The sequence below is a fragment of the Pelobates fuscus genome, chromosome 1 (assembly GCF_036172605.1).
Source record: "Pelobates fuscus isolate aPelFus1 chromosome 1, aPelFus1.pri, whole genome shotgun sequence".
In the NCBI taxonomy this organism is placed as follows: Eukaryota; Metazoa; Chordata; class Amphibia; order Anura; family Pelobatidae; genus Pelobates; species Pelobates fuscus.
In genome coordinates this window covers 494,508,068-494,534,827 of record NC_086317.1, presented here as the reverse complement: position 1 = coordinate 494,534,827, position 26,760 = coordinate 494,508,068, and positions in this window count along the sequence as shown.

Genomic DNA, 26,760 nt, shown 5'->3' with positions numbered 1-26,760 from the left:
CATATTTTGATAAACACCGATCTAACTCTAGTAGACCTAAGAGGAAAGAGGATGAGAGTGTTCCTCTATACAACAGATTCTCACATTTAGATCGGTCACCAAGACAGGAGGATTTTTGGGAACTCCAAGAGAGGGAGAGGTACAAATGCTCCCCACTGGGAAAAAGGAGGAGATCCCTAGAGGAAGGGGAACTAGAGGAGGAGTATCTTTTCAAAAGAGGAAAAAGAGATTAAAAACAATTAATAATGGCATATTCAATCTTACAAATAGAGTGCTTTCCAAACCACAATTATCACTACTCGAAAAGGGCCTTAAATTTGCCCCGACTAGAACATTAGATAAATTCAGCACCTATTTGGACCTAAACAGGTTTAAGAGAAAAATGTGTCTAAAAAAGTTCTTTCATAAAAAACCATCACCAACATTCACGTCAAGTGAAATAAGTGATGAATTTGTACATACGGAACTGAAAGATAAATCTCATTTTTTTCCCAAGTTTTGCATCTCTGATGAGATGTCAACATTTGAGAAAATGGTTATGAGGGACATCAAACATATCAGACCCATTGGGAAAAATGAATATAACCTGACTTTTCAAGAGAGAAACAGTCTTAAGGATTTCAAAAATGACAGCACATTGGTCATTAAGCCTGCCGACAAGGGAGGGGGGATTGTCCTTATTGAGAGGAGTGATTATGTTGTGGAGTCAAATAGGTTACTTGAAGACACCACAACATACACTGTTCTTAATAGGGACCCTACCAACGAAATTAAGGTCAGTTACACTAGACTGATAGATAAAGGCAAATTAGAGGGTATCTTGAATAAAAAAGAATCAGAGTTCCTTAATATTCACCATCCTAGGATCCCCGTTTTCTATTATTTGCCAAAGATCCACAAACATCTTACTAAGCCCCCAGGACGTCCCATCATTTCGGGGATTGGATCTATATCGAGCAGGCTTTCCCAGTACATTGATCAATGTATACAGCCCATAGTCAAGAAATGTAGAGGTTATCTGAAAGATACCATCAATGTTCTTCAGGTCCTTAAAGATGTAGTATGGGATGAAGAATGCTGGCTAGTCACAGCTGACGTTCATTCCTTGTATACCATCATACAGCACAATAAAGGATGCGAAGCAACCAAGTTTTTTCTTGAGAAATCTGAACTTTTTCCGCAATCCCAGATTGATTTCATTCTGGAAGGAATCAATTGGATACTTCATAATAATTACTTTTGGTTTAATGAGACATTTTATTTGCAGATCTGCGGAACGGCGATGGGCACCAGGTTTGCACCCAGCTACGCCAATTTATTTATGTCATACTGGGAACACCTGTTTATATTTGGCGACTGTAGGTGGGGTGCAAGCCTGGTGTCCTATCATCGTTACATAGATGATATTTTTTTAGTTTGGAAGGGCAGCAGTGAATCCCTTAACCTCTTCTTTTCATCTATTGAAGATAATGATTGGGGTATTAAGCTCACCAAAAACAGCAGTAAAAATAAAGTTGAATTTTTAGATCTCAATATCTTCATCGAGAATAACATCATTAAAACCAGTACCTTTTTCAAAAAGGTCGATGTAAATAGTTACATCGAGGGCAATAGTTGCCATTATTCACCCTGGCTCCTTAACGCACCGAAGGCACAACTCCTCAGAATACGACGCAATTGTACTGATTTTACTGTGTTTCATAATCAATCACAGAAAATCATGAAAGATTTCTCGGATAAAGGTTATAATAAACAGCTACTAGATAATGCCTATAAGGAGATAAGTCTCAGAGAACGAGAATCTCTCTTACAATATAAAGTAAAACCAACAGCCTCTACAGATAGGGAATTGGCCTTCATTTGTGACTTCAATATACAGAGCCAACAAGTTAAAAAAGTGATCCAGAAACACTGGCCTATCCTTAAAAATGATGAGATATTAAATACTCTCCTACCTGAACAACCTAAGATTATCTATAGGGGGGTCTCCAACTTAAGGAACAGTCTCTCTAATAACAATTCAACTAGAGCCAATGCAATTTCAAACCCCTTTAAGGAGTCTAAAGGTTTCTATGGCTGCGGAGTTTGTGGGGCTTGCAGGAACACCAGCAATCCCAAAAGAGTAATTAGGGAGTTTACGGACCCTAATAATCCCAAAAGGAATTATAAAATAAGGGACATTATCACTTGCCATACCAAGAGAGTAATATATATGCTGACGTGCCCGTGTGGACTCCTGTACATCGGGCGGACAATACGCCCTTTGCAGGTGAGAATACAAGAGCACGTCAGAAATATAAGAAATGGATTTGTAAAACACAATGTATCATTTCACTTTAAAAATACACATAACAGTGACCCGAAAGGTATACAATTTATGGGAATCCAAAAAGTAGTCACAGATTGGAGAGGTGATGACTTAGTGAGAAAAATGGGTAAAGCTGAGATGAAATGGATTTTTGATTTAGATACTTTACACCCTAAAGGTCTTAATCAAGATTTTGAGCTTTGTCATTTTTTATAGGTCTATTTTCTATTTTATATTTTATTTATTATTTTTTATTTACTTTTTCTGCCTTTCATCTCAGCTATCCCATGATCTCCACCATGATGGGTTGCTATGCTGTTCACTATATTTACTGTTGTAAGATGCATAACTACTATTGTATCTCTTTAGGACAATGACACTACTGAATATTTTTTGTAAATATTGTATATATATGACTATCTACTTGATTATCTGATGTGTGTGTTATTTTTTCATGATTTATACACGTATATTTCAATGGCAAGGAATTGAGTGTATATCCCTTTAAAGTGGAAGTGATGTTGGGCAGTTATTTGCACACTTAACATCTGATGCAATAGGTTACAATGGTAATCAATCCACACAGCAAAGAGATGTTGCTGTTTAACTGAGGGGAATCCATTATATTCCCTTTGCACATTTATTCATTCTGTGTCATTGCCTTATCGAGTATATGCATGGAGACAAGATGCAAACTGATCTCCTTTTTTCCTTTTTTTTATGTTCATCCATGCTATGCTGAATACACTGATACAATGAGTGAGTTCGTGGCTTGCCAATGACTAATATGGCGGCCACGATCTAAACGGAAGTGACGTTGCGGTAAACGCGATACGTCACTTCCGGTATCACGAACTTACACAACAGCTGATGGTAATATCCCTCGTTGTGTTCGGAAAACCGGAAGACATCATTAACCAATTGAAAAGGACTCTTTGGGTATTTAAACCAGCGGGAAACTCAAGCAGGACACCGATTGAAAAAGCCTTTTGTACAAGGTGAAACGCGTCTCGGGAGAGGACTCATTTTTGCACCATTTATTTATGGGAGCTTTTTATTTGATTTTTATGTAAGTGTTTTACAATAAATTTATTTTTTAAATTTGAGTCCTTGACCTGCATCCACTTTACCTGCTAACAAGAAGAGTAGTGCCCTCTTAAAGGCACATTGCCCATTTAACTGAGAGCCCAGTTTGGATTGGCTCATTTAAAGGTGAGCAAGTTTCTGTATTTGTTCAGATCCATTTTTTGTGTTGAGGATAATACACTAGGACTTTGGTCCACTGTCCTTCTTTCTCCCTTTCTCTGAGGATTGATATACAGCCACTGAAGAAGCTTGGTATTTGCTTTAAAATACCCCTGCGCCTATGATTTGAGCCTATCTATTTCAGGCTCTGTACCATGTGAGTTCATTACCATACAACTCTTCTCTCCTTATCCACCTAGTCCAGACATACTACACCATTATTTCCATTATATCTCATTCCATTTAGATTTTTCTACAATTACATCCCTTTATAAAAGGGTGAGTTGATATATTCTTTAGCGCTCCACTGGGTCCTGTTTGTTGTGACCTTTCTACTCTCATCACCCCACTGCTTTGCATGTTATTGTGTTAAGGTTTGGAGGTACCTTCACGTGTGTTGAGCTGCTTAGTCATACTAGATTCTTCATTTTATCATTGTTTGAGCGCCTCTATAGCACGGTTTTTTGTTACCATTTTCTATTGTTCTAATTACCTCCGTACCTGTGCAGGCTGCTAATTATAAAATGTCGCTATTTGAAAACAGAAATAGATGCAGTAAAAATATTGATGCTCTATTTAACGATGAAGAACATGATACTATCAATATCAATCAATCTAAGAAAATACAACTACAAGACTGTAGATTTATGTTAGAAAAATCATTAGGTAAAGAGATTAAGAATAAATGGGAAATAGCAACCCTTGAAAAATACAATAGAGAGAAAATCACACCGAGGGGACTAAGGTTTTCAAAAGATCCATCCTTTGATCAAGAGGAGGAAGATTTTATGACCGAATGGAATAACAAATTAGAAAGTTTTTCCTTCGGATTAATGGACTTAATCATTGAGAGGCGCCGATATAATCTGGCGAAATTAGATAAAAAAATTGATGAATTACAGAATTATCTAATTAATAATACGTCCTCAGAAGAATATACTTCTATTACAGAGGATATAAAAAATAATCTTGAAAAAATGGAGAAAGCCGTAATTGACACCAAAAAAAGAAAATACTTGAGGGACAAAAACGACTACGCCAACAATAGAGTCAGAACATATTCTAAATATAACCATAACAACATAAATGATCCCCGAATAACCAAACATCCCAAAGGGAATAATTTTGATAGGAATAGACCCTACCATTCTAACACCTACAAAGATTTTTCTGGTAGGAAAGATCTTAATAGGGACCGTCCTCTTCACAAAGAACTTCGAACAACAACTATAAATAGATCCAGATATAGACCAAGTGATAACCACAGTTATGGTAGAAACAATCCTGTTTCTCCTAAAAATAAAAGGAATTATCACCCCAATGAAAGGGATATTTATAGAGAGAAAAAAACAGGCACATATTTTGATAAACACCGATCTAACTCTAGTAGACCTAAGAGGAAAGAGGATGAGAGTGTTCCTCTATACAACAGATTCTCACATTTAGATCGGTCACCAAGACAGGAGGATTTTTGGGAACTCCAAGAGAGGGAGAGGTACAAATGCTCCCCACTGGGAAAAAGGAGGAGATCCCTAGAGGAAGGGGAACTAGAGGAGGAGTATCTTTTCAAAAGAGGAAAAAGAGATTAAAAACAATTAATAATGGCATATTCAATCTTACAAATAGAGTGCTTTCCAAACCACAATTATCACTACTCGAAAAGGGCCTTAAATTTGCCCCGACTAGAACATTAGATAAATTCAGCACCTATTTGGACCTAAACAGGTTTAAGAGAAAAATGTGTCTAAAAAAGTTCTTTCATAAAAAACCATCACCAACATTCACGTCAAGTGAAATAAGTGATGAATTTGTACATACGGAACTGAAAGATAAATCTCATTTTTTTCCCAAGTTTTGCATCTCTGATGAGATGTCAACATTTGAGAAAATGGTTATGAGGGACATCAAACATATCAGACCCATTGGGAAAAATGAATATAACCTGACTTTTCAAGAGAGAAACAGTCTTAAGGATTTCAAAAATGACAGCACATTGGTCATTAAGCCTGCCGACAAGGGAGGGGGGATTGTCCTTATTGAGAGGAGTGATTATGTTGTGGAGTCAAATAGGTTACTTGAAGACACCACAACATACACTGTTCTTAATAGGGACCCTACCAACGAAATTAAGGTCAGTTACACTAGACTGATAGATAAAGGCAAATTAGAGGGTATCTTGAATAAAAAAGAATCAGAGTTCCTTAATATTCACCATCCTAGGATCCCCGTTTTCTATTATTTGCCAAAGATCCACAAACATCTTACTAAGCCCCCAGGACGTCCCATCATTTCGGGGATTGGATCTATATCGAGCAGGCTTTCCCAGTACATTGATCAATGTATACAGCCCATAGTCAAGAAATGTAGAGGTTATCTGAAAGATACCATCAATGTTCTTCAGGTCCTTAAAGATGTAGTATGGGATGAAGAATGCTGGCTAGTCACAGCTGACGTTCATTCCTTGTATACCATCATACAGCACAATAAAGGATGCGAAGCAACCAAGTTTTTTCTTGAGAAATCTGAACTTTTTCCGCAATCCCAGATTGATTTCATTCTGGAAGGAATCAATTGGATACTTCATAATAATTACTTTTGGTTTAATGAGACATTTTATTTGCAGATCTGCGGAACGGCGATGGGCACCAGGTTTGCACCCAGCTACGCCAATTTATTTATGTCATACTGGGAACACCTGTTTATATTTGGCGACTGTAGGTGGGGTGCAAGCCTGGTGTCCTATCATCGTTACATAGATGATATTTTTTTAGTTTGGAAGGGCAGCAGTGAATCCCTTAACCTCTTCTTTTCATCTATTGAAGATAATGATTGGGGTATTAAGCTCACCAAAAACAGCAGTAAAAATAAAGTTGAATTTTTAGATCTCAATATCTTCATCGAGAATAACATCATTAAAACCAGTACCTTTTTCAAAAAGGTCGATGTAAATAGTTACATCGAGGGCAATAGTTGCCATTATTCACCCTGGCTCCTTAACGCACCGAAGGCACAACTCCTCAGAATACGACGCAATTGTACTGATTTTACTGTGTTTCATAATCAATCACAGAAAATCATGAAAGATTTCTCGGATAAAGGTTATAATAAACAGCTACTAGATAATGCCTATAAGGAGATAAGTCTCAGAGAACGAGAATCTCTCTTACAATATAAAGTAAAACCAACAGCCTCTACAGATAGGGAATTGGCCTTCATTTGTGACTTCAATATACAGAGCCAACAAGTTAAAAAAGTGATCCAGAAACACTGGCCTATCCTTAAAAATGATGAGATATTAAATACTCTCCTACCTGAACAACCTAAGATTATCTATAGGGGGGTCTCCAACTTAAGGAACAGTCTCTCTAATAACAATTCAACTAGAGCCAATGCAATTTCAAACCCCTTTAAGGAGTCTAAAGGTTTCTATGGCTGCGGAGTTTGTGGGGCTTGCAGGAACACCAGCAATCCCAAAAGAGTAATTAGGGAGTTTACGGACCCTAATAATCCCAAAAGGAATTATAAAATAAGGGACATTATCACTTGCCATACCAAGAGAGTAATATATATGCTGACGTGCCCGTGTGGACTCCTGTACATCGGGCGGACAATACGCCCTTTGCAGGTGAGAATACAAGAGCACGTCAGAAATATAAGAAATGGATTTGTAAAACACAATGTATCATTTCACTTTAAAAATACACATAACAGTGACCCGAAAGGTATACAATTTATGGGAATCCAAAAAGTAGTCACAGATTGGAGAGGTGATGACTTAGTGAGAAAAATGGGTAAAGCTGAGATGAAATGGATTTTTGATTTAGATACTTTACACCCTAAAGGTCTTAATCAAGATTTTGAGCTTTGTCATTTTTTATAGGTCTATTTTCTATTTTATATTTTATTTATTATTTTTTATTTACTTTTTCTGCCTTTCATCTCAGCTATCCCATGATCTCCACCATGATGGGTTGCTATGCTGTTCACTATATTTACTGTTGTAAGATGCATAACTACTATTGTATCTCTTTAGGACAATGACACTACTGAATATTTTTTGTAAATATTGTATATATATGACTATCTACTTGATTATCTGATGTGTGTGTTATTTTTTCATGATTTATACACGTATATTTCAATGGCAAGGAATTGAGTGTATATCCCTTTAAAGTGGAAGTGATGTTGGGCAGTTATTTGCACACTTAACATCTGATGCAATAGGTTACAATGGTAATCAATCCACACAGCAAAGAGATGTTGCTGTTTAACTGAGGGGAATCCATTATATTCCCTTTGCACATTTATTCATTCTGTGTCATTGCCTTATCGAGTATATGCATGGAGTCAAGATGCAAACTGATCTCCTTTTTTCCTTTTTTTTATGTTCATCCATGCTATGCTGAATACACTGATACAATGAGTGAGTTCGTGGCTTGCCAATGACTAATATGGCGGCCACGATCTAAACGGAAGTGACGTTGCGGTAAACGCGATACGTCACTTCCGGTATCACGAACTTACACAACAGCTGATGGTAATATCCCTCGTTGTGTTCGGAAAACCGGAAGACATCATTAACCAATTGAAAAGGACTCTTTGGGTATTTAAACCAGCGGGAAACTCAAGCAGGACACCGATTGAAAAAGCCTTTTGTACAAGGTGAAACGCGTCTCGGGAGAGGACTCATTTTTGCACCATTTATTTATGGGAGCTTTTTATTTGATTTTTATGTAAGTGTTTTACAATAAATTTATTTTTTAAATTTGAGTCCTTGACCTGCATCCACTTTACCTGCTAACAAGAAGAGTAGTGCCCTCTTAAAGGCACATTGCCCATTTAACTGAGAGCCCAGTTTGGATTGGCTCATTTAAAGGTGAGCAAGTTTCTGTATTTGTTCAGATCCATTTTTTGTGTTGAGGATAATACACTAGGACTTTGGTCCACTGTCCTTCTTTCTCCCTTTCTCTGAGGATTGATATACAGCCACTGAAGAAGCTTGGTATTTGCTTTAAAATACCCCTGCGCCTATGATTTGAGCCTATCTATTTCAGGCTCTGTACCATGTGAGTTCATTACCATACAACTCTTCTCTCCTTATCCACCTAGTCCAGACATACTACACCATTATTTCCATTATATCTCATTCCATTTAGATTTTTCTACAATTACATCCCTTTATAAAAGGGTGAGTTGATATATTCTTTAGCGCTCCACTGGGTCCTGTTTGTTGTGACCTTTCTACTCTCATCACCCCACTGCTTTGCATGTTATTGTGTTAAGGTTTGGAGGTACCTTCACGTGTGTTGAGCTGCTTAGTCATACTAGATTCTTCATTTTATCATTGTTTGAGCGCCTCTATAGCACGGTTTTTTGTTACCATTTGAGACATATTGACCTATATCCTTTCAGAGGCGGAAGAGGTGTTGTGGTTCACTCCTCTATAATTTAACCAAAGGGTGGAGAGTTATTAAACATGTTTAGGTTGGTTAGAAATGTGTTTCCTGAATTGCAGAGAAGATGCAGAAAGCAGCTATTAGCTTATTGGTTTTTTTAAGAGCCTTGTAAAAATTAAGAAAGTTATCTTGTTGGAAAAAAAAAAAAAATTATTTATCAAATGAAAAGCTGAAGGAGTGTGTTTACATGTCTGTGTGTGTGTGTGTGTGTGTGTGTGTGTATATATATATATATATATATATTCTAAGTAAAATATTTGCAGTATACGCTATAAGTGACTAGGAAAGTAATCCTGATCTGTTTTCTAACTTTTTCAGATGTAGCAGAAACCAGAGGTGGACATTGGAACACAGATAGAATATCAGATGGAGACCAGTGTTTAAATGTTGACCTTTGATGAGCTATTGAATGTTTTATTTTATTGTCTATTTAACATGTCTAAGTCTATGCTTTTGTGCATACTATTCTCTTATTTCTAGTGATTGTATTGCACTTGAAAACTTTATGTATTACTCATAAGTCCATTTGAAATTCTGTATTGCTTAAAAGTAGCCTTTTGTGTCAGTTTTATATTACCCTGGGAAGGGGATTAGCTATTGTATATCCCTGAGAGACCAGGAAATATAAAATAAGCAATACGTGGGTTTATTGTGTATCTGCCTAGCGGGTGAACTGCCATAACGTGGGCTGTAAACTTAGTTACAGTAGCGGGTGGGGAACTTAGGCTAGGGGGTACTGAGCATATCTGCCTAGCGGGTGAACTGCCATAACGTGGGCTGTAAATTTAGTTACAGTAGCGGGTGGGGAACTTAGGCTAGGGGGTACTGAGCATATCTGCCTAGCGGGTGAACTGCCATAACGTGGGCTGTAAACTTAGTTACAGTAGCGGGTGGGGAACTTAGGCTAGGGGGTACTGAGCATATCTGCCTAGCGGGTGAACTGCCATAACGTGGGCTGTAAACTTAGTTACAGTAGCGGGTGGGGAACTTAGGCTAGGGGGTACTGAGCATATCTGCCTAGCGGGTGAACTGCCATAACGTGGGCTGTAAATTTAGTTACAGTAGCGGGTGGGGAACTTAGGCTAGGGGGTACTGAGCATATCTGCCTAGCGGGTGAACTGCCATAACGTGGGCTGTAAATTTAGTTACAGTAGCGGGTGGGGAACTTAGGCTAGGGGGTACTGAGCATATCTGCCTAGCGGGTGAACTGCCATAACGTGGGCTGTAAACTTAGTTACAGTAGCGGGTGGGGAACTTAGGCTAGGGGGTACTGAGCATATCTGCCTAGCGGGTGAACTGCCATAACGTGGGCTGTAAACTTAGTTACAGTAGCGGGTGGGGAACTTAGGATTGGGGGTACTGAGCATATCTGCCTAGCGGGTGAACTGCCATAACGTGGGCTGTAAACTTAGTTACAGTAGCGGGTGGGGAACTTAGGCTAGGGGGTACTGAGCATATCTGCCTAGCGGGTGAACTGCCATAACGTGGGCTGTAAACTTAGTTACAGTAGCGGGTGGGGAACTTAGGCTAGGGGGTACTGAGCATATCTGCCTAGCGGGTGAACTGCCATAACGTGGGCTGTAAACTTAGTTACAGTAGCGGGTGGGGAACTTAAACTAGGGGGTACTGAGCATATCTGCCTAGCGGGTGAACTGCCATAACGTGGGCTGTAAACTTAGTTACAGTAGCGGGTGGGGAATTTAGGCTAGGGGGTACTGAGCATATCTGCCTAGCGGGTGAACTGCCATAACGTGGGCTGTAAACTTAGTTACAGTAGCGGGTGGGGAATTTAGGCTAGGGGGTACTGAGCATATCTGCCTAGCGGGTGAACTGCCATAACGTGGGCTGTAAATTTAGTTACAGTAGCGGGTGGGGAACTTAGGCTAGGGGGTACTGAGCATATCTGCCTAGCGGGTGAACTGCCATAACGTGGGCTGTAAACTTAGTTACAGTAGCGGGTGGGGAACTTAAACTAGGGGGTACTGAGCATATCTGCCTAGCGGGTGAACTGCCATAACGTGGGCTGTAAACTTAGTTACAGTAGCGGGTGGGGAATTTAGGCTAGGGGGTACTGAGTATTGGACTTTTAGTGACTAGGAAATACATATATTGATTGTTGTATGTATGTATGTATGTATGCTTGCCTGGGAAAGGGGGTATTGACCCATAGGGACCAGGGGGTATTTGTGTAAACCGAACTGGGGTGGGAGGTCTCTAACCCCATTGTCCAGTAGGTGCTTGATTTGTGTCTGTTTAAAGTGCATGAGTGGTTGCAGTTAACAAAAAACGGAAGAGTGATAAGAGGGATAAGAGAAAGTAGGCATTTAGGGTCATCTATACATGTTTAAATAGAAGGGTGGTAAATAGGAATGTAATTGTTTTGGTTAATGTTTAGATTAAATTGGTTAAATACAGCAGTAATAACGAGTGTTTAGATTAAATTGGTAAATACAGCAGTAATAACGAGTGTTTAGATTAAATTGGTAAATGCAGCAGTAATAACGAGTGTTTAGATTAAATTGGTAAATACAGCAGTAATAACGAGTGTTTAGATTAAATTGGTAAATGCAGCAGTAATAACGAGTGTTTAGATTAAATTGGTAAATACAGCAGTAATAACGAGTGTTTAGATTAAATTGGTAAATGCAGCAGTAATAACGAGTGTTTAGATTAAATTGGTAAATACAGCAGTAATAACGAGTGTTTGGGTTAAATTGGTAAATGCAGCAGTAATAACGAGTGTTTGGGTTAAATTGGTAAATGCAGCAGTAATAACGAGTGTTTAGATTAAATTGGTTAATGCAGCAGTAATAACGAGTGTTTAGATTAAATTGGTAAATGCAGCAGTAATAACGAGTGTTTAGATTAAATTGGTAAATGCAGCAGTAATAACGAGTGTTTAGATTAAATTGGTAAATGCAGCAGTAATAACGAGTGTTTAGATTAAATTGGTAAATGCAGCAGTAATAACGAGTGTTTAGATTAAATTGGTAAATGCAGCAGTAATAACGAGTGTTTAGATTAAATTGGTAAATGCAGCAGTAATAACGAGTGTTTAGATTAAATTGGTAAATACAGCAGTAATAATGAGTGTTTGGGTTAAATTGGTAAATGCAGCAGTAATAACGAGTGTTTAGATTAAATTGGTAAATGCAGCAGTAATAACGAGTGTTTAGATTAAATTGCTAAATGCAGCAGTAATAACGAGTGTTTAGATTAAATTGGTAAATACAGCAGTAATAACGAGTGTTTGGGTTAAATTGGTAAATGCAGCAGTAATAACGAGTGTTTAGATTAAATTGGTTAATGCAGCAGTAATAACGAGTGTTTAGATTAAATTGGTAAATGCAGCAGTAATAACGAGTGTTTAGATTAAATTGGTAAATGCAGCAGTAATAACGAGTGTTTGGGTTAAATTGGTAAATGCAGCAGTAATAACGAGTGTTTAGATTAAATTGGTAAATACAGCAGTAATAACGAGTGTTTGGGTTAAATTGGTAAATGCAGCAGTAATAACGAGTGTTTAGATTAAATTGGTTAATGCAGCAGTAATAACGAGTGTTTAGATTAAATTGGTAAATGCAGCAGTAATAACGAGTGTTTAGATTAAATTGGTAAATGCAGCAGTAATAACGAGTGTTTGGGTTAAATTGGTAAATGCAGCAGTAATAACGAGTGTTTAGATTAAATTGGTAAATGCAGCAGTAATAACGAGTGTTTAGATTAAATTGGTTAATGCAGCAGTAATAACGAGTGTTTAGATTAAATTGGTAAATGCAGCAGTAATAACGAGTGTTTAGATTAAATTGGTAAATGCAGCAGTAATAACGAGTGTTTAGATTAAATTGGTAAATGCAGCAGTAATAACGAGTGTTTGGGTTAAATTGGTAGATACAGCAGTAATAACGAGTGTTTAGATTAAATTGGTAAATGCAGCAGTAATAACGAGTGTTTGGGTTAAATTGGTAGATACAGCAGTGATATTGTGTTTATCTCTGAATCAGGAGTGTGCTGGATGTGAAGAGAGGTGTGTAGGTATTTATCCAAACGCCATAGGGAAAAATATGGTAAGACACCACAATCAAATGGTACTTGTGATGATTGGCACAGTTATTTGCCATTTATGTTTGTGTTCGTCATTGCCTGTGTTTTCATTCAAGAACTTTCAAGCAAGGATATTTTAAGAAGAAGCACTGGACACTATGCTCAACTGTTGCTGTAAGGAGAAAAAATATTGCAGCTAAGAGTGGTGAGAGTCGGAACAAAATGCATCAGGAGCAGGAAACTGTTACGTCATGGTGGTTAATGGTATAAAGAAAGAAAAAACAAAACAATGTGACCACAAACACACAAAAGTCCTTGATCACATGAACTGTTATTAGAAGAAATACTGAAGCTGCGAGTGATGGGAGTAGGTAAAATAATACAGCCAGAGCAGGATACTGTGACAATTGACCACAAACACACAGAAGTCCCTGCACACATGAACTGTAAATACAAAAATCCTAAGTCCTTGTTTGCTCAAACTATTTCATTCATCCCTGTCTCCATGCGTATGTTCTATGAGACTGTCGAAGAATAGAGTATCCAGTTTCCAGGACTAATGTTTGTGAAAATTCCAGGCACACAGACCAGCCAGAGGCTACAGAAACCGAGTCGGTCTGTGCCACGATTCATAGGTGTTATGAGTTTGTGGTGTCTAATACTATATTAAGCTCCAAAACACATCCTCACATGGACACAATATCATTGGTTAATCTAATAAAACATGGTTTGAGTTGTCTATTATTATAAGGGTGCGTATGTGTTTATTTTAAAAAAATAAATACATTTGAATAAGCAATAAAGTGTCATAACTTTACGGGTAAATGGGTATCATTCTTCAAAAGGTGGGTCTTGTTGTAGGGCAGGTACTGTTAAAATAGGGTAGATTCAAGTATAATGTTTGTTTTATGACATAAGTCAAAGGGTGGTTTGTAATGGTATTTATTAATTAATGACTTTTTGTCATAAAAAAGCATAATGAGCTTAATGCTTTAGAGGCACCACTAGGGGTCAGTGTGCTAACTCATGTGCTTCTGGAAGTGACATCACAGGCCAGCCTACTTACTGGATAAAACCAAATAGTAGGAGGAACTCTCTCTCTTTTCTTTTGCTTGCATTGATTGAAAATGTAGCTGACTGTATAGCTCCAGCCAAACAGGCTGGAGCCGTGTAAGTAATCTATTATAACAGCTAGCAACTGTTATAGCCTTTTGTTTGTAGTTTTGTATTGTGTAATTATTGTGGTAAATTGACATTCTGCTAGCATTTGTTTAATTGTTATTATAATTATATTAAATATACATTTAATACTACAATGTTTTGTGTATTTCCTATTATATATTCGACCATAATACCGAACTCTAAAAAATATTAAAGTTGTTATTTGTTGCTTAATTATTATATATTAATTAATATTCATATTTAAGTCACGACTTTAACAGGCATCGACCTCGAGTAAGAACGGCAGAGTCGTATCAGGGTGGACTAGAATGGGAGCAGAAGCAAAAAGCTCTTTGAGAGTCTTGAAAGCAACAAGAGCCTCCGTAGACCAAGTCTTGGTATCAGCCCCTTGTTTAGTCATATTGGTAATAGGCGAGATGATAGAAGAGTATCCCTTAATGAAGCGCCTATAATAGTTGGAAAAACCAATAAACCTCTGAATAGCCTTGAGTCCTTTAGGCAATGGCCAATCTAAAATAGATTGGAGTTTGTCAGGGTCCATTTTAAAGCCTTCCCCAGAAATCACGTAACCAAGGAAGTCTATCTGCGACTGGTCAAAGCTGCATTTCTCCAATTTACAGTATAGACCATGTTGCAAAAGTTTGTGTAGTACCTTTCTGACTTGTCTATGGTGAGTCTCAATCTCCCTAGAGTGTATCAGTATGTCGTCCAGGTAGACAATAACACAATCATGTTGAAACTCCCTAAGTACCTCATTAATCAAATCCTGAAATACTGCAGGAGCATTGCAAAGTCCAAATGGCATAACTGTGTATTCATAATGACCATACCGAGTATTGAACGCCGTCATCCACTCGTGTCCATGCTGAATTCTCACCAAATTATATGCCCCTCTGAGATCTAATTTGGTGAAGATTTTGGAGCCCTTAAGACAATCAAACAACTCGGTAATCAATGGGATAGGATAGGCATTTCTGACAGTTATTTTATTCAAACCTCGGTAATCAATACAAGGCCTCAGCGTGCCATCCTTCTTTTTAACGAAAAAAAAACCAGCCCCGGCAGGAGAAGAAGACCTCCTAATGAATCCTTTCTCTAAATTCTCACGAATATATTCCTCTAGAACAGAGTTCTCCTGAACAGATAAAGGATATACATTACCCCTCGGGGGCATAGTACCAGGTAGAAGCTTAATTTTACAATCAAATGACCTGTGTGGAGGTAATGAATCGGCATTCTTCTTGTCGAATACTGCCTTTAAGTCTTGGTACAGGGACGGTATCTGTTTCTCTGTGGACTGAGTAGAACTACCTGGTGTATTAATATTAGCCAATGGAGAAACCTTGCGTAAACACCTCTCCTGGCAGCTCTGACCCCACGAGAGTATCTCCCCTTATTCCCAATCGATAATAGGGTTATGTCTCTTCAACCATGGATACCCCAGAACTATGGGAACAGAAGGGGACGAAATGAGCATAAGAGATAAATTCTCCACGTGTAGGATACCAACATTTAAGTTAATGGGTATGGTCTCACGAAAGATAACGGGGTCCAGTAATGGTCTACCATCTATGGCCTCAACGGCCAAGGGTGTCTCCCTTAACTGGGATGGGATATTGTGTCTAGTAGCAAAGGCTTGGTCGATAAAATTCTCAGCAGCTCCGGAATCTATCAAGGCCATAGCCTTTACCACTTCCTTCTCCCAGGTTAAGGAAACTGTTAGCAGAAGCCTGTGATCTTTATAATTAGGAGTAGAGGACAAAATAGAAACACCCAAGGCCTGTCCTCTAGAGAAACTTAGGTGCGAGCGTTTCCCGGGCGGTTAGGACAGTTCGAGAGTAAATGACCTCTGGCTCCACAGTACATACATAACCCCTCCCTTCTCCTGTACTGTCTCTCCTCCTCAGAGAGGCGGGTATAGCCTATCTGCATAGGTTCAGGGAGCAATGAGACCGTGGAGTCAGGACTTAGAAATGCGGGAGCTAACCTAAAGGAAGGTCTCCGGTTCCTCTCTCGAGTGTTCTGTCTCTCTCTTAAACGTTCATCTATACGAGAAATGAACGAAATTAAATCCTCTAAATTCTCAGGAAGTTCTCTAGTAGCAACCTCGTCAAGGATTACATCTGATAGCCCATTCAAAAATACGTCCATATACGCCTGCTCATTCCACTTGACCTCTGACGCCAGAGACCTGAACTCTAGTGCATAATCCACAAGTGTTCGGTTCTCCTGTCTCAGGCGTAACAGTAATCTGGCTGCATTAACCTTTCTACCTGGAGGGTCAAAAGTTCTTCTAAAAGCAGCTACAAATGCGTTATAGTTATATACTAACGGGTTATCGTTCTCCCATAGTGGATTGGCCCATCTCAGAGCCTTCTCAATGAGTAAGGTGATAATAAATCCCACCTTTGCCCTATCCGTAGGATAGGAGCGAGGTTGCAATTCAAAGTGGATACTAATTTGGTTTAAAAAACCACGACACTTCTCAGGAGCACCACCATAACGTACTGGTGGGGTAATGCGAGAGGAAGCACCTACAGTGGCTACCTCTAGGCCTGAACCTACAGGAGAGATAGGAGTAGTACGTAACTCCTCTGGTGGATTATTGGTACGAGATAATAACGCCTGTAGCGCTAGCGCCATCTGATCCATTCTGTGATCCATGGCTTCAAACCTAGGATCAGGAGAACCAAGCTGACTGTTTGTACTTGCAGGATCCATGGGCCCTGTCGTAATGTCAGCATCGGGACAGGGATCCAACACGCAGAGTACAAACAGTAGCCAGATACGTATACCGGACCTTAGAATGGCCGGACTAACGTAAGTAGTACAGTAGAGAATGGTCAAAGACAAGCTGAGGTCGAGGGTAACAGAAGACAGGTAAGCGATAGACGAGCCGAATCAAGGGTAACAGAGATAAGCAGAGTAGAGCAAACAAGCCGGGTCAAAACCAAAAGGGATCACTAGAAAACACGAGCACTGAGTGACTAGAACAAGCTAGAACCACGACAGGGCAATGAGCTAATGAAAGAAGCACTGTTAAATGCCCTGTTCAGATAAGTAGACACACCTCCGACGAGTCCTGATTGGTCCTGAACCAATCGAGTGACAGGTCGTCCCGGGTTGACGTCCTGACGTCGACTTCCGGACGTCATGCTATAAAAGGGAGTCACTCCCTCGCGGCTGGCTTTGCATGACCGGATAGACCGCGAGGAAGAGGGAAATCAGGCCGTCCGGATGGATGAACGACTAAGTCTCTACCTCTCTCGGAGGTAGAGACCTCAGGTACCCTGACAGGGTGTGTATAAGAATTGTACTGTATACTGATTGGTTCTGCATATTTTGTTACAGTCTTCCACAAGGTCCCATGTGGGAGTTCCCTTGCTGGGAGACCATCATAAAAGGGCTGATTTTGGCCATCAATAAACACATTCGTTTTACCCCTTCATGAAGTCTCGACTCATGTTTGGGGAATTGGGAGCTATAATCACTACTTCACTCTTTTCAGCTTGGATTTCGGGAGACGCTACAAGGATCAGCACTGCACGGATAGCAGGATCCTTTACACTGGTGGCAGCGGTAGGATTTTCTCCCGAACGGATATACAGAACCGAATCAAGTAGTGAATAGCATCCAAGCGACACATGGATTTATAATTAGGGCAACACTAGTATTCGTACGGTGCCCCTGGCTACAGCAGCATGGAATCAGCGTTCCATGAGGAGGAGCACCCGGATTACAGGGATGCAGCCCGGAAAGGCGTATGGCACGAGGCCATGGAGGACGTGCAGCAACAACAGAGCAAGAGTCTCCCCAGTGAGGAGCAGAGGTTGCGAATGCGATTGGCGCTGCGAAAGCCTCTGCTGGGGGAGCAGCCCCTGAAGGAGTGGGTGTCGGAGCTCGAGACCCTGGTATGGCAGGAGACCTGGTTAGAGGACGCATACCAGGCACTATGGTGGGACACAGTGCGGCAGGCTCCCTGGACGGAGGAATACCACAGACCCGAGGGTGAGGATTACAATGGCCCTGGTCTATTATGGGAGTCCTTTGACAAAATGGATTTTGGGAGCACGGGAGAGTCCAGATTCTGGGACCTTATGGACTACAGGAGAGACCTACACGATTGGCCTCCCGAAAGGGGGGTGAGAGCAGATCTAACATTCCTGGTCAGAAGGGAGTGCAAGCTGGAGCAGGACTACCAACATCTGTTCAGCTTGATCCACTCACAGCCTAAACTGCAGCACTACCACTGGCAAGACCCGGCTGAGGTACACCCTGCTCCGCTACCAGCTGCAGAGGTAGGGGACCTCATAGACTGGTCCGGGGAGGATCCACAGTCGGCAGGTGGAGATGGGACCGAGGTCTCTTCACCGGTCCTGCAGGGAATTGGGAGCCTAGTCTCCATTCCCCAGCGGCAGTGTGTCCAGCAGGGCATAGAGAGCCCAGTCTCCTTTCCCCAGCAGCAGGACACTGTATTAGGAGTAGAGACCGTCGGTCTCCAGCAGCAGAGCTGTGCAGCCAAAGGGGAGACAGTCGGTCTCCAGCAGCAGAGCTGTGCAGCCAAAGGGGAGACAGTCGGTCTCCAGCAGCAGAGCTGTGCAGCTAAAGGGGAGACAGTCGGTCTCCAGCAGCAGAGCTGTGCAGCTAAAGGGGAGACAGTCGGTCTCCAGCAGCAGAGCTGTGCAGCTAAAGGGGAGACAGTCGGTCTCCAGCAGCAGAACTGTGCAGCTAAAGGGGAGACAGTCGGTCTCCAGCAACCAGGTTTCAACCAGACAACTCCCGTAGTAGTGCTGGTACCAGGGCAGAGTACCGCTGGTCTCTGCCCACTCAGCCACCCACCAAGGCAGCCTACCAGTCCCACACACAGCCGTGGTGAGGCACCTGGACATGGACAAGTTTTTCCCTCACTCAGGTGTAGAAACCAGTTATTGTGGGAGGGCTGTACTGCTGTTTCTGTTTTGTGGGTGGGCTGCTGGACTAACAAGGGCACTGACCGGCAGGAGGTCCGATACCCTGTTAGTCCGTTTGGAAAAGGGGAGATGTGTGACAAAATGGCTTTTGTCACTGGGTCTGCATGTGACAAACTGCCCTGCCCTCCTATCGCTTGGAGGAGCCGGATTGCTAGCCTCTTACCCTGGGATGCTGGCCCGTTAAGTCATGGGGTCATAAGGCACTTGGGACAGAGCCCTCTGTCTCTGGATCACATAATTCGCCTTACTTGCTTGGATTGTACATTTCCCCTATTACACTCGTATGTGGGTTCGTGCAGTTTAACTTCCATTACAGCTGGTGAACTTGGACTTTACTCAACGTTATTGAGAACTGTGTTGGTGGGATCTGAGCGCTATTCGCCTATAATATGCGCTCAGATCCAAGCTATCTGGTGGTGTGTGGAACATGGGGACTTCGTTCAGCGAAACATGAGTTATTGATTTTAGTACAGTTTTGTTAAAAGGTAAAAAGCACATGTTTCTCTCTGCCCGGAGATAATTAGGTTCTCTGCAACCACCTAAGTTAATTATCTCCAGGATACAGAGGAGGGGTTACACTCTTCCTGTGGGTGTGTATAAGAATTGTACTGTATACTGATTGGTTCTGCATATTTTGTTACAGTCTTCCACAAGGTCCCATGTGGGAGTTCCCTTGCTGGGAGACCATCATAAAAGGGCTGATTTTGGCCATCAATAAACACATTCGTTTTACCCCATCATGAAGTCTCGACTCATGTTTGGGGAATTGGGAGCTATAATCACTACTTCACTCTTTTCAGCTTGGATTTCGGGAGACGCTACAAGGATCAGCGCTGCACGGATAGCAGGATCCTTTACAATATATAAATATATATATATATATACACACACACACACACTTCTAATTTAAAATAGTATAATTTTAAACAAAAAAACATAAGTATAAATTCCATATATAAAAAATAGTTTTAACTTCATGTCTATCTGTAGACAATAGTGTGCCCTCTAACTAAAAAATATAAAAATATATAAACCGTCCAAAAAATAAGAAAGATTAAAAAAAGAAATAAAAATCAACTAAAAATAACAAAAAAGTAACATTAAAAGTAATAATATTTTGAATATAATAGAATTAAAATAAAAATAAATGTAAAAATAAATGAGAAAATATATATATATATATTTCATTTTTCTTTTTTTATATATATTTTTATTTCTTCAAAATTTTCATATTACAATTATCAAAATACATCGAAATACATACAATGCCTCTATATCCAATCTATATGTCAATAGATATGTTTCCATTCAGAAAGCAGACAGCATTACCAATATTAACCAGATTTGGATGTCCATATCCATAGATAACAGAAGTAAAGGGATAGAGGTATATTAAAACCTAATTCATACCAAACACACCCACACCTGCCGGAGGAACCAAGCCTGTACAGTCCGATTATTCATATCCTTCTTTAAAAAGTACAGTGATGCTGAAGTTCCTCCGGGATCAAACACACTAAGGGGCAGCTAAGAAACTCTACATTATAAATTGTCCTTATTAGCAATGAACTTATCAACTATTATTTCCAATTTGTTGGATTCCTTCAGACCTACAGAGTTACCTTGGTTTATTCCCATTTCCATTTTCCATTGATATATTGCTTGTTTTTTAATTTCACTCCACTCAAGTACCTTATTACTTTTCCAATATCTGGCTAAAACTATCTTAACTGCCAGTAAAATATGTATTATCAGCATACATTTCTCTTTAGGCATAGATGGCCAGCCCAGATGTAACAAGAAACTTTGTAGTGTAAAGGGTATACATATTGATGTAGAATTATTAAAAACCTGTATTGAATCTGTGTTGAATTTTTGCACTAACTCCATTTTAACCCACATTACCTGACAGATCCTCCATTTTAAACTACATTACATGACAGAATTTCCTAACAGCATTTAGTGTAATGAATAGAGACTGTATTTTCTATAAAGACATGACTAACTCCGGAATTATTGAATCTCCTGTAACATGCAACAAAGTATAACCAAGGCCATAGCCAAGGCCATGAGAAGCTGGCCTAATGAAATGTTCTATTCATAAAAGAACCCTGCACCTGACCACGAGTCTGACATCACTAACTACCCAAAATGACGCTCAAGCCCCCCTTCCCACCGAGTAAGCCTCGTGCTGGGTAAGATGGCGCTTGAACCATCTGTCCACACCCGTGTCCAGAACAATACCACCTCCCGGTGGGAGGACACCTAGCTAACCACTTAGTTCTAGAGCCAATTAATAATATTGATGGGTGGACATTGACATAGCCACTTAACATTTAATCCAATTAATGATGTTTATTTACTGATATCTCAATAATCAATGATGATGTAATTTCGCTCTTATAAGGGTCTGCGAGCCCGCTTTTCTTCAGATGCCATTACATTTTCTCGAAGTTATTTTAACCTGAACTCCGTGTGTCAGTGTGAATTTACTTCTGCGTATACGCAATTTAATCATCTCAGATTTGGACAGGAACAGATCGATTTTTAAACATATTTGTTTATTTCTAAATTAATCTACATCAATATCTGGCACGTATTATGAATCTGATGATATACGCACTTCCATATATTACTTAGAAATTTACAGTGCCACCAGATATGGAGATAATCTCCTATCCCTTCCTCACATCGCCAGCACACAGGGTTCTGGTCTTTACACATTTTGGCCAATTTTTCTGGGACCATATACCATCTGTTTAGAAGTTTATAGAAATTCTCTACTATATTTAGGCAATGAACCGTTTTATTGACTTTAGCTATCGCATTTATCATGTCTTGCTCAGAGATCCCGGTATGTAAATCTTTTTCCCACTTAATCTTAGCTTTCCAGACAGAGAGCTTCTGAGAATCCTTTAAAAATTCGTAGCATCTGGAAATATGGCCTTTAGTTCTATAATTTCCCATGATCTTTTTAAGAATACTAATATTTTTGCTGAGCTGGAAATCCCAAAATTTCGCCAAATAAAACTTAATTCTTAGATATGTGAATATCTCCTTGCTGTCGATCCCGAACTCTGATTGAAACTGGTTAAATGGCTTAATTTCCTTTCTATCAATAATCTCCTGTATATACATAATTCCCTTTTGTGTCCATCCACTGATATTAATATCTTCGATATTGCTCTTAATCACCTCTATGGGTAGAAACGGAAATAATCTGAGTCCTATTTTGACATTTTTCTTAATTTTATTCCAAAATCTCCAGATACTATCGATAATTGTCGAATTTTCTGGACGATCTGGATTATTTTTATTTCCCTTCCTCCTTGTTGTCCAGAACAGGGCAGACAGGCTGTTTGTCTCTACTAATGATTGCTCTATTTGATACCAGGCTTGATCTTTTTGATCTGTACTTAAGGTATTAACCGTGTGTGCCAGCATACAAGCATTATGATATTCTATTATATTTGGGGCAGCAAATTCCTGAAAGCTCCTCCAAAACCAACCTGAATCCAGCAAATATCCTCCAAACAAAGCCCCATCCGACAATAAAAACGCCCCAGCTGACCTGCCTGACCGGAGTCGCACCAATAGATGCCGTTCTTGTACACAGCGAAACACCCCAAGCCACGGCGCAGGTCTGCGGCCTACTACGCACCGACGATCCTGGGCCTAAAGGCTCTCCTGCACAGCAGCTACACACAGAGCCCGCCAGGCACCGAACCTCACGCCACACAGACCACCCAAAACTCCATGCCTGCAATGGGACGCCGGTCTCAAAAACCGAGCTGAGGCAGCCTACCCAGCCCAGAACGCTCCGTACAGAGGATCAAGGGGCGAGCACCCAGGCGCAGAGGGAGAAAGAACCCACACTACTCACACAGGCAAGTCTCATATAATCCATTGAGACCTCTGACGGTTCGGCCCCCACCACCAAAAATGACCTGAAAAACCTGCTTGCTGACATGCATAAGTTGTGGGCAGCAGACTTAAAACTGTTGAGAAACGACATACAAATCATCACAGACCGGGTGCAAACCACAGAGGAGGATATCCTTGACGCCAGATCAGACATAAAAACCCTTAAGGAGACCGTGCACCAGCTACAAGAACATCACTCACACTTCTCCCTGCAACTCACAGCCCTAGAAGACAAACAGCGCCGAAATCACATAAAAATACGCGGAATCCCTGATGCAGTTACAGCTGAGGAGCTCCCACACTATCTCCGCAGGTTACTAACCACCATATTACCCCACGCTACCGCCAAAATGATAATCGTAGATGGGGTACATCGCATCAATAGCTCTGCCAAGCTGACACCTGGCGTGGCAAGAGACGTCATCCTCAGATGCCTAACCTTCCAAGACAAAACCTGAATAATGTCAGCCCTGAGAAACAAAACGCCTCTGACCTTTGAGGGCTCCTCCTTGTCTTTTTTTCAGGATCTCACCAAAAGCACACTACTCTGGCGCAAATCAATGGGAACTGTCACCTCACAATTGAGAAACGCAGACATCCCCTACCGCTGGGGAGCCCCGGGGTCCCTGATAGTACCCCACAACGGAATTAATCACACCATCACCTCTGTAGAAGGGGCACCAGCGCTCATGAAAGCACTGGGATTGGTAGGGCAGAACAGGAGACCGCACTCTAACACTGCCACCGAAAACTGGGACCCAGACCGCATCGCCCCCTTTGTCCCAAGGAACGACAACTCGCAAGCTACTACTACCTGAACCCTTCCAAGTCTGGACATGGAGAACTATATACGAGGAAGCTTCCTATCCCTGTTGATATATTGTTTAAATTTGTTTTCTCACTTATCTTTCCTCTATTCTTTCATATTTACCATGTTTGTGTAGGACACATAGCAGCTGGAGACCACTAATATCGAACTGGCCCGTGACCCCCCCCCCCTCACTACCCCCTAGGTTAGGGGTACTTTTTAGAAATGGAGGTATAACCCCATACGCTGGGCGATCTCTCACCACTACTGCACACCTGATATACCCGATCTCAGGCCACCAGATAATCTTTAGAATATACCCGGGTTGAACACCTACAATCCTCCGTGAGCTAAAATATGCTGACCCCACCCTAGTTTACTACAGACTCTTGAGCATATTAATACCTAAAGCTCGGGAACACCTGAGAGCTCCCATTCATACAAAAACCGCCCTACCCAGTCGCCCCTCTCAGACACATCCCGAAGGTTGAACCATGTTGCATTATGGAAAAAACTAAAAAAGGGTGCCACATTATGGCAATGCTTTCGTAAAACCACTCTGTATACCTGCTTCTTATGAATTTGCCATGTACCAACCATGTCTTTGTTATGCACCACCAAAAAAAAAAAGCTGACCCTATCTTTTTGGGGCATAATAACGTTTCTTTTTCAATCTCAATTTTATGAATCCTCCTCATTTGTTTTCTATTTTTTGATTTAAAAATATATATATTTCATTTTTAATATATATATATATATATATATATATTTCCTGGCCATATCCATGGCAGCACAACATTGGGTAGCTCCTCCCTATCCCCATTGGACAGGAATAATAATTAAGCCGTATAAGTACCACCTCCTGCCCCTCCTTCCCCAGTCTTTTTTTCCTGTCCTATCCCTAGGACATGTCGGTCTTTTCAGACTGCTAAATTTTTTCTTTTATGGCTTACCTGAGGATTAGTTCCTCTGGCCCTTGGGGAGTTCACCCTCTCTCCCCTGGGAAGTCTCCAGTATACGGCCCTGCGCAAAGGTGTCCCCCTGGAGAAAACCCCTTTAGTGACCGGGGGTTTTTTCTCTCCATTTTTCCAGTGATGACATGGAAAGGTACATGGAATGCGACTGGTTTCCGGGTTGGTATCCTCCCACCAGGCTCAAGGTAATATTATTTTATTTTACCTGTTGGTTTTCCTTTCTTTTGGAAAGTTTTTTCGTTGAGCGTTCTGGGGTCTCCCTGCATGGCTGTCGGGAACCTCCTGTGCGCCCGCGCGGTGTGTAGGCGTCTCCTGTGCGCCCGCGCGGCGTGTAGCGCCCGCGCGGCGTGTAGGCGTCGCTTGCGCGGCGTGTATGGGTCTCCTGGGCGCCTGCGCGGTTCTGGGGACTCTGGGACGCATGCGCGGAATTCGCGCGCAAATCTGGCCGTTTCGCGCGTCTTTTCGGTCATCTGCGCATGCGCGATGACGTCAGACGCCTTCTTAAAGCGCCAGGCCTCCTTTTTTGTCAATTTGAATTTTCTGCTTCCTGGAGAGTTTCTGGCACCGTTGAGTTCTGTGGATTGTTGATTCTTCGTCTTTTTCTTCTAAAGTAAGTTCTTTTCCTTTCTCTTTTTTCTTTTGTTGGTTTCCTGTAGTTTTTCTTCTGGGTTCTAGTTTCGCTGTTTCATCTATTATTTATAGATGGATTTGCGCTCAGGATCTAGAGAATCAGAATCTTCTCATCATAGTAGGTCACAATCTAAGCGATATAGGTAAGCCATCCAATTTTGGAATTTATTGATACTTTGATATCTAAAAGAGTGGTAATGTACTAATATTCACGTTTGGTGTATTTCAGTGATAAAAGTACAAAGACTTCAGGATCGTCCAAAGGGAAGTCGCCCAAAAGGACGCTGTGTGTATCCTGTGATAACAGAGCCATAGAAGGGAAACGTCTCTGTTCGAATTGTCTCTCAGCAGCCGCTGGACCTTCTCAGTTAACACCTGACTTTAAGCAGCTTATCAAGCATGCAGTTGCCCGGGGCATCAAAGAGGTTGGTAAGACCCACAAGCGACCTAGATATTCTGAGCCGTCAGATTGGTCTCCTGATAACTCGGAGGATGAGTTCATGGACACGGCTTCGCTGAGAGACTTGGCTTTTTCCTCGGAGGAGGATGCTTTGCCTGATCCTTACTTCCTGATACCTGCGGAGGTGGATCATTTGATTGCTCGGGTCAGAGAAACCCTTACTTTGAAAGAGCCCTCGGAGGAGGAACCCTCTACATCTAACCGCTATTTCTCAGATCTTAGAAAGAAAAGAGCGGCTTTCCCTGTGCATACCACTATTAGTGACCTTATTAAAGAAGAATGGTCCAGGTCCGATAGGAGATCCTCTGCAAAAGGGAAATTCTCCAGATTATATCCGTTTGATCCCAAAGATGCTGAAACATGGGATTTTCCACCCAAGGTTGATGCTGCGGTGGTTAGGCTAGCCAAGCGCACTACCCTGCCAGTGGATGATGCAGGCTCCTTCAGGGATCCAATGGATCGTAAGATGGAATACTGCCTGTCTAAGTCCTATGTAGCCTCAGGCACGAGTCTCCACCCTGCCGTTGCTCTCACGTCTGTTTCAAGAGCTATGAAGGTTTGGCTACAGGAGCTGGAAGGGGACATCAAGAGGGGCAGGAGCCGTTCCTCTATTGTTGATGCCCTGAAGGATATGCGTCTAGCGATTGATTTCTCTTCGGAGGCCGCAGTGGATCTGGTGAGAAACCTTGCTAGAAATATGTCCTTCTCGGTTTCCTCCAGGCGGGCGCTCTGGCTCAGGTCTTGGGCGGCCGATGCTTC